Below are 10000 nucleotides of genomic sequence, written 5' to 3'. Positions count from 1 at the left end.
GAGTGGTGTGAGTGTGTGTGAGTGCGTGTGAGTGTGAGTGTGTGTGTGAGTGAGTGCGTGTTAATGTGTGTGTGTGCGTGAGTGAGTGAGTGGTGTGAGTGTGTGTGAGTGCGTGTGAGTGTGTGAGTGTGGTGAGTGTGTGAGTGTGAGTGCGATGTTAGTGTGTGTGTTACCTCTCTTCTCGCTGTAGTCACTGTGCAGCTGTAGTTGGGTTCGTGTGTGTGTGTGTGTGTGAGAGTGTGCGAGTGCGAGTGTGTGTGTGTGTGTGTGTGTGTGTGTGTTTGTGAATGTGTGTGTGTGTTACCTCTCTTTCTCGCTGTAGTCACTGTGCAGCTGTAGTTGGGTCTCGTGTGTGTGTGTGTGTGTGTGTGTGTGTGGTGTGTGTGTGTGTTGGTGTGTGTGTGTACTCTCTTTCTCGCTGTAGTCACTGTGCAGCTGTATTTGGGTCTCGTGTGTGTGTGTGTGTGTGTGTGTGTGTGTGTGTGTGTGTGTGTGTGTGTGTGTGTGTGTGTGTGTGTGAGTGTGTGTGTGTGTTACCTCTCTTTCTCGCTGTAGTCACTGTGCAGCTGTAGTTGGGTCTCGTGCGCAAGGTTCTCTGCTTGGCTCTTTAGGTTCTGCTCGTACTCACGGACCCTCTCCTTCAGAGCCTTCACTGTCACCTCTGCGCACACCCACACCCACACACACACACACACACACCCACACCCACACAGATTCTAAATGAAACTGAATTGGTGTCAGATTCTACAATAAAAAAGCACGGAATCTGGAAACAGTGGAAAGGGATTTTATAGGACGCTTGGTTATGTGTGTGTATGTGTCTGTGTGTGTGTGTGTGTGTGTGTGTGTGTATGTGTCTCTGTGTGTGTGTTACGGCCACCTGATTGCCTGATGAGATGTACCTGGCCAGGTGATTAAGCAGCAGTTTAAGCTGTGTGTGTGTGTGTGTGTGTGTGTGTGTGTTTGTGTGTGTGTGTACTGCGAGATGCTAACCCTGGTTCTTGACATCGGCAAACTCTTTGTTGTACTCGTCAAGCGTCTGTCTGAGTTTCTGGTTCTCGGTGTCGATGTCGTGTGACCTTTGAACCTTCAGGTGCAGCTGCTGTGTGAGCTCCAGCACTGGCACGGGATCTGGGGGGGGGCAGAAATGATTACGCTCTGTAGCAGAGAAGAGCTTGTGTTCATACTCACACACACACACACACACACAGCCTTGGGACATTCAAATAATGAAGATCTGAAAAGTAACTGTGTGAGGGTCAGTGCGTTGGGTGTGTACATCCATCTGTTTTCTGAACACACACACACACACACCCTACAGTAGGGCAAAGACAGTGCCACCCAGCAATTGATGAGGTTATGTCTGCTTGAGGTATGGTATGGAGAGTAGGAGTAGGAGGCTTGAGCTGCTACACACACACACACATACACACTCACACACAAACCACATGTAAATCATGAAATGGAAAAGATGAAACGTGAATGATGCACATTATGATATGCAGGACCCTCACTAAAACAACACACACACACACACACACACAGAGAAAGACAGGAGCGAAGGAGAGCACTTTCAGCAGCACCTTCAGTCTCAAACACACACACACACACACAGCTTCAAGAAAACCAATGGCTTCAAGAGTCCTGAAAATGTAGCCATGATCTAGTCAATCAAAAACCCTCTGAGAGAGGGGGGGGGGGGAGAGGGAGAGAGAGAGGAGAGAGGGAGGGAGAGAGAGAGTGAATAAATGAAGAGAGGGAGAGAGAGAGGGAGGGAGAGGAGAGAGAGATGAATGAATGAATGAATGAAGAGAGGGAGAGAGGAGTGAATGAAGAGAGGGAGAGAGTATACTGGAAATGTCATTCTCAGTTCCTGGCCACCAAAGCATCTTCTGATGTGACAGCCACTCCAAGGCTGACTGTGTGTGTGTGTGTGTGTGTGTGTGTGTGTGTGTGTGTGTGTGTGTGTGTGTGTGTGTGTGTGTGTGTGTGTGTGTGTGTGTGTGTGTGTGTGTGCTTTGCACTTGACTGACATCCTCCCTCCAAGGCTCAGAGTGGCAAACACACATTGACACATGAGGGGGGGGAGAGAGAGAGAGTGAGAGAGAGAGAGAGAGAGAGGGAGTGAGAGATAGAGTGAGAGATAGAGTGAGTGAGAGAGTGAGAGAGAGTGAGAGAGTGAGCGAGAGAGTGAGAGCGAGAGAGTGAGAGTGAGAGACAGAGTGAGAGATAGAGTGAGAGATAGAGTGAGAGAGAGAGTGAGAGCGAGAGAGAGAGTGAGTGAGTGTAGGCAGGAGTAGTGTAGTGTAGTAGTGTGTACCTGGCACATCGATGAGTCTCTTATAGACATTCAGGAAGGCAGCCTCAGCCTCCTTACTTCTCTTACTCAAGGCATCGACCTGAGACAGACACAGAGGACACACACACACACACACACACACACACACACACACGTGTGAGACACATTGGAACACACATAACACACCTCTTCATGCACAGTACCCAAGAGCTGCCCAGCTAACATTCTAAATTCCTTGCAAACATCTTGTGTGCATTCTGTTATAATGTGTGTCTGTTGTATGTGTGCATGAGAGTGTGGCCGTTTGTGTTTGCCAGTGTGTGTGTGTGTGTGTGTGTGTGTGTGTGTGTGTGTGTGTGTGTGTGTGTGTGTGTGTGTGCGTATATGCATGCGGTGTGTGTGTGTGCGCGCGTGCACATGAGTGTGTGCTTGTGTACTTGTGTAGACGAGTGTGTGTGTGTGCGTGTATACGAGTGTGTGTGTGTGTACCTGCCCTTGTGTATACGAGTGTGTGTGTGTGTGTGGATAGCACTCAGGATAGCACTCAGGATAGCTAAGCTGGATAGCACTCAGGATAGCTAAGCTGGATAGCGCTCAGGATAGCTAAGCTGGATAGCGCTCAGGATAGCTAAGCTGGATAGCGCTCAGGATAGCTAAGCTGGATAGCGCTCAGGATAGCTAAGCTAGATGGCGCTCAGGATAGCTAAGCTAGATAGCGCTCAGGATAGCTAGGCTGGATAGCGCTCAGGATAGCTAAGCTGGATAGCGCTCAGTATAGCGCACTGGATAGCGCTCAGGATAGCTAAGCTAGATAGCGCTCAGGATAGCTAAGCTAGATAGCGCTCAGGATAGGTAAGCTAGATAGCACTCAGGATAGCTGTGCAGGATAGCTGTGCAGGATAGCTAAGCTGGATAGCACACAGGATAGCTAAGCTGGATAGCGCTCAGGATAGCTAAGCTAGATAGCGCTCAGGATAGCTAAGCTGGATAGCGCTCAGGATAGCTGTGCAGGATAGCTATGCTGGATAGCGCTCAGGATAGCTATTAAGATACAATCAGGATAGCTAAGCTGGATAGCGCTTAGGATAGCTATTAAGATAGCGCTCAGGATAGCTAAGCTGGATGGCACTCAGGATAGCTAAGCTGGATGGGCTCAGGATAGCTGTGCTGGATAGCGCTCAGGATAGTTATTAGGATAGCGCTCAGTATAGCTATTAAGATAGCGCTCAGGATAGCTGTGCAGGATAGCGCTCAGGATAGCTAAACTGGATAGCGCTCAGGATAGCTATTAAGATAGCGCTCAGGATAGCTATTAAGATAGCGCTCAGGATAGCTATTAAGATAGCGCTCAGAATAGTTAAGCTGGATAGCGCTCAGGATAGCTAAGCTGGATAGCGCTCACATTCCACATACACTGCATGTTAATACTGACACACACTCACATTCCACACACACTGCATGTTAATACTGACACACACTCACATTCCACACACACTGCATGTTAATACTGACACACACTCACATTCCACACACACTGCATGTTAATACTGACACACACACTGCATGTTAATACTGACACACACTCACATTACACACACACTGCATGTTAATACTGACACACACTCACATTACACACACACACACTCACCTCAGCCTGAAAGCTCTTCAGCAGTGGTGCTACCTGCTTGCGTAAGTCCTGTGGAGGATAGGAGAGCGAGTGTTAACATTTGTTGTTATAAAACATTATTTAATTATTAAACCAGTCTTTAACCCATTACTACTAACACATACTACCTTTGCTAGTCCTAGACTGACAACATATATTTAGATAACAAGAGAGATAGAACAGTTCCGAGCTTGAGAGGAAAAAATGGGAGGGAGAGAAAGAAGGATTATTTTCTCTCTCACACACTTCCTAAATGTGAAACCCTGAACACTCTCACACACACTAATGGTGGAGTGTATGACTGCACTGTGTGTGTGTGTGTGTGAGAGAGAGAGGAATGAATGAGTGAGAGAGTGTGTGTGCGTATGTGTGTATGTGTGTGTGTGTTAGAGAGAGAGAGGAATGAATGAGAGAGAGTGTGTGTGCGTATGTGTGTATGTGTGTGTGTGTGTGTGTGTGTGTGTTAGAGAGAGACAGAGACAGAGACAGAGGAATGAATGAGTGAGAGAGTGTGCGTGTGTATGTGTGCGTGTGTGTGTGTGTGTGTGTGTGTGTGTGTGTGTGTGAGAGAGAGAGAGAGAGAGACAGAGACAGAGGAATGAGTGAGTGAGAGTGTGTGACAGTGTGTGAGAGTGTGTGAGAGAGTGTGAGTGAGTGTGTGTAAGTTGGTGTTGGTACGTGTGTGTGTGTGTGTGTGTGTGTGTGGGTGTTGGTGTGTGTGTGGGAGTTGTGGTGTGTGTGTGTGTTGGTGTTGGTGTTGGTGTGTGTGTGTGTGTGTGTGTGTGTGTGTGTGTGTGTGTGTGTGTGTGTGTGTGTGTGTGTGTGTATTACAGCTGTAATTAGCTGTGATAAGAAGGTCTGCCTGGCAGCCCGCAACTGAATCACCTATTTTTAGATCTGCTTCAGGACCACACACACACACCTCTATCTCCCACATACACACACACTGTACACACACACACCTCTATCTCCCACATACACACATATGCACTCACTCAGGTACACAGGCCTCTGCCCTTTCTACATACACACATGTGCACACACACACATCTGGCTGTCTCTGTGTCACTGTCTCTGTGTCTCTGTGTGTGTGTCTCTGTGTGTGTCTCTGTGTGTGTCTCTGTGTGTGTCTCTGTCTCTCTCTCTGTCTGTCTCTCTGTCTGTCTGTCTGTCTGTCTGTCTGTCTCTCTCTCTCTCTGTCTCTCTCTGTCTCTCTCTCCCCCCCTACACATCACCTGAGGCCTATACACATCCAGTTACTGTGATGATGCAATACAATAATATAGCCTCAAGTGACCAGTGACTCTCCTTGAGGAGTATCTGTGTGTGTGTGTGTGTGTGTGTATCAGACCAGACCCGTGTGTATCTTTGTGTGTGTGTGTGTGTGTATGTGTACAGTAATGTGGTAATGGCTGTTAAAGGGAGGGATGATAAGCAGATGAAAGAAAAGTTTGCATTGTATAACCAGGATCACTTCAGATATTTGCAACTAAGGGACTACTTTGAGAGGGAGGTAAAACCAAATACAAACCAGGACAAAAATGGTGTAATTTCAATTGTAATAGGAACATACAACTCAGGGAGGTACAGAATAATATCTGCATTGTATCAGCAATTAATGGAGAGTAAAGGGAATTCAACCCTATATGTCAAGCAGAAATGGGAAAAAGAGTTGGGTGTGAATATTTCTGAGGATGATTGGCTGCATATATGGAGAACCCAGCAATCTACTGCATCATCACGTACATGGAGAGAACACTGTTGGAAGAATATAATAAGATTTTTTATCACTCCCAAACTTAGGAGCAAATTTGTATCAGTGTCCCAACCATGTTGGAGAGAATGTGGTGCTGTAAATGTGAATCATGCTCATGTCTTCTGGCTCTGCCCAGACATTGTTCAGTTTTGGGAAGATGTGCACTTGATTTTGGCCAACATCCTGGGTTACGAAGTACCTAATTCATGTATAGTACTGTATTTTGGTAATATGGCTGGAAATATTGTGGCAAGAACAGACAGATACTTGTTCAAAATCTTGATAGCGGCCTGCAAAAAAGCCATTACAAAAAGATGGTATAAACCAGGTCCCCCAACTCGAGATGAATGGCTGAAAATTGTGAGTGAGATGTATGTGATGGAACAACTAACACACAGATTAAGAGTACAGGCAGAACAATGTGAAGAGAAATGGGTGAAATGGACTCTATTTAAATGTCAATGACAGGTTGATGTTTGAAAACTGTATATGTCTCAGGATCACTTTGTGGAATCAATGCAATCCAGCATGTTCATGGTTGTTAAGTTTTTTGTTTTTGTACTATTTTCTGTCAGTCTTGTGTGTTTGTTTACTTTTCTGTTCCTCTGTATCTGTGAAAAAACTTTGTAAAAAATAAAGTGTCAAAAAAAAAAAAAAAAAAAAAAGGGAGGGATGATGAGCACCATTAAAATCCTGCTCCACCTGCAGCACCAGTCTCTCTCACACACACACACACACACACACACACACACACACACACACACACACACACACACACACACACAGCTCTCCTACTTAGGGTAGGTCTGTGCTCAGATCCTCCTCTGCATTCCACTGAGAACACCTAGGAACGCCTCCTAAATCAGGGGCTTGTTAAAGCACCACTGTGTGTGTGTGTGTGTGTGTGTGAGTGGGAACAGACCCATGATTAACTGAGGAGACGCCAGTCAGCCGGGGCAGGCACTATGCCAAGAGAGATCAACACACTGCCTGCTGAACCCCCCCCCCCCCCCCCCCACACACACACACAGACCCAGACCTAGCCACACAAAATGAACAGGACTTCCCAGCCTGTGTGTGTGAGTCTCTCAAGAAGGCTTGTTAAAGCACCACTGTGTGTGTGTGTGTCTGTGTGTGTGTGTGTGTGTTACCTCTGGTGTGTTCTTCTTGAACTCGCGGCTCTGGTCGTGTGTGTGTGTGTGTGTGTATGTGTGTGTGTGTTACCTCTGGTGTGTTCTTCTTGAACTCGCGGCTCTGGTTGTTTGTGTGTGTGTGTGTGTGTGTGTGTGTGTGTGTGTGTGTGTGTGTGTGTGTGTGTGTGTGTGTGTTACCTCTGGTGTGTTCTTCTTGAACTCGCGGCTCTGGTCGATGAGTATTTTTCTGGACTGTTCGCTCTCATCTTGTCGGTTGGCCAATTGTGTGGCGGTGGTGTCAAGTTCCCTCTGAAAACACACACACACACATTTATTCATGTGGCCAAAGTGACTATATTATAAACACACACAGACAGACACACACATTTATTCATGTGGCCAAAGTGACTCAAAGTGAGATTTGGCACAAATCACACACACACACACACACAAACCTAATCCCCCTGCCTCTCACACACACACACACACCTGATCCCCCTGCCTCTCACACACACATGATCCCCCTGCCTCTCACACACACACACACACACACCTGATCCCCCTGCCTCTTACACACACCTTCACGTGGGCACTGCCCCTGGAGTGTTCTACCGTAAACCCTTCACGTGGGCACTGCCACCCTGGAGTGTTCTACTGTACATTTCAGGAAAGGATGTGTGTCTAAACACACACACACACACACACACACACACATCTACACACACAGCCTGCAGGCCCAATTTATGTGCCATCCCCATAGCCGTCCCCAGGGGAATCTCACACAGACAGGCACACCACCACACACACACACACACACACACACACCAGTTGGAGTTAAAATACTGCAGTATTTATCTGCCAACTGGTGTGTGTGTGTGTGTGTGTGTGTGTGTGTGTGTGTGTGTGTGTGTGTGTGTGTGTGGTGTGTGTGTGTGTGTGTGTGTGTCTATGCATGCGTGCGTGTGTGTCTGGACTGAGGTTTCTTCTCCACACCATTTGCAATTATTGGGTTGGCTGTGGTGTGTGTATGTCCCATAAATTCAACAGTAAGCATTAAGAGTGTGTCATGCACACACACACACACACACACACACAGAGGTGGACAGAGATAGAGAGAGTGAAGAAGAGGAGAGAATCCCACATGTTTTTCACCCTAAGTACACACAGTCCTATTTGTGTTACCATGGCGATGGCAGACAGTTTTACAGCCTTTTCACTGACTGGAGACTGAGAGGACTTACTTACACACAAACACACACACTCCAACTATCTGTCCCTCACACAAACACACTTTCACTCATACACACACACACACACACACACGTCTCACACACACACACACACACACACACACTCTCTGTCCCTCACACACACACACTTTCACTCACAAACACACACACAGACAGAAGCATGCATGCAAACACACACACTGAAGCACGTACACACATATGCACACTCTCTCTCTCTCGCTCGCCGCCTCACATGCAAAAACCCACTTTTGTGTCGCCCACTAAAATGACCAGTCAGCCTTTTCCACTGTGAGAAAGAGACGGCAAGAGAGAAAAGTGCACACAAACACACACACACACACCTGGATTGGGGCTGTGAGGTCAGAACTATTAATAACCTCACAACTCAACACAGTTCAGCCAAGAGTCTCTGGAGTGCGCGCACACACACACACACACACACACACACACACACACACAGACACAGAGACACAGACACACACACAGACAGACACAGACACAAACAGACAGACACAGACAGACTAACAGACACAGACACAGACACAAACAGACACAGACACACACACAGACAGACACAGACACACACACACACAGACAGACACAGACACAAACAAACACATTTACCACACACACGTATGGCTAAACAGGCCAAGTGACCTGGAGTGACAGACATTTTTCACAAAGACAGTAGCTTATTATTTTCTGATCTTTAGATGGAGAGGGGTATATACACACACACACACACACACACACACACACACACACAGATAAAGACAAGAGAAAGGAATGCGTAGGAGAGAACAATAGAGACAGACAGCGATAGGGAGGTGAAGGACTTTGTGGATGATTAGGGCTGGGGACAGTGATCATGCACACATGCACACACACACACACACACACACAGTTGTTTTCTCTGTGGGTAGTTTGCATGCTAACGTAAGCTAATGTTAGATAGAGTGTGTGTGTGTGTGTGTGTGAGAGAGAGAGTGAAAGGAGTTTTAAGACACAAAAATGTGAGACAGAGAGCAACTAAGAAAGTGAACACACACATGCTATGGGAAGGGAATGGGAAGGATCCTACACACAAACAAAAGACACACAACACAACACACACACACACAACACACACACACACACACACACACAACACACAGACATACTCAGAAAGCTGAGGCATCTGCTGGAGTCATCTATTCATCACTCCATGGGCGTGTGCGTGTGTGTGTAAACAAATTCATTACTGTTGTATGTTTGTGTGTGTGTGTACACAACCCCTAGGCTTTGTGAATGAAATCACATTTTCTCTCTCTCTCTGCTCTCACACACACACACACACACACACACACACACACACACACCACACACACACACAGAAGTGTTCAGTCCTGAGTGCTCCTTTCCAGAACACTCCCACCAGTGGCGGTCAACCAACTGCATTAGAAACTCAACACACACACACACACACACACACACACACACACACACACACACACATAGTTGTTACCTTAATAAGTCACAGTATGGGTCTCGGAGTTTCGCTGAGCACTGCACTTCTCTCAGTTATATTTAGAGACTAGAGACTGACAAGAAGCAGAGTGGAGATCCAGCGCACACACACACACACACACACAGACATGCGCACACACACACACAGACTTGCGCACACACACACACACACACACACAGACTTGCGCACAACACACACACACACACAGACATGTGCACACACAGACACACACACACACACACAGACGTGCGCACACACACACACAACACACACACACAGACGTGCGCACACACAACACACACAGACATGCGCACACACCGACACACAACACAACAGACTGCGACACACAGACACATAGCGCTGCGCTCAGACATCATGGCTCTGGCTGG

General features: G+C 47.1%; 1 protein-coding gene across 1 annotated transcript in view; it reads right to left on the bottom strand.

The window, feature by feature from the left end:
* Positions 1 to 10000, bottom strand: part of LOC105906144 (homeobox protein cut-like 1) — a 48498-nt gene that overhangs the window by 20436 nt on the left and 18062 nt on the right. The gene's annotated exons all lie outside the window — the stretch shown is intronic.

The sequence above is a fragment of the Clupea harengus genome, chromosome 17 (assembly GCF_900700415.2).
Source record: "Clupea harengus chromosome 17, Ch_v2.0.2, whole genome shotgun sequence".
In the NCBI taxonomy this organism is placed as follows: Eukaryota; Metazoa; Chordata; class Actinopteri; order Clupeiformes; family Clupeidae; genus Clupea; species Clupea harengus.
This window is presented reverse-complemented; position numbering and strand designations above follow the sequence as displayed.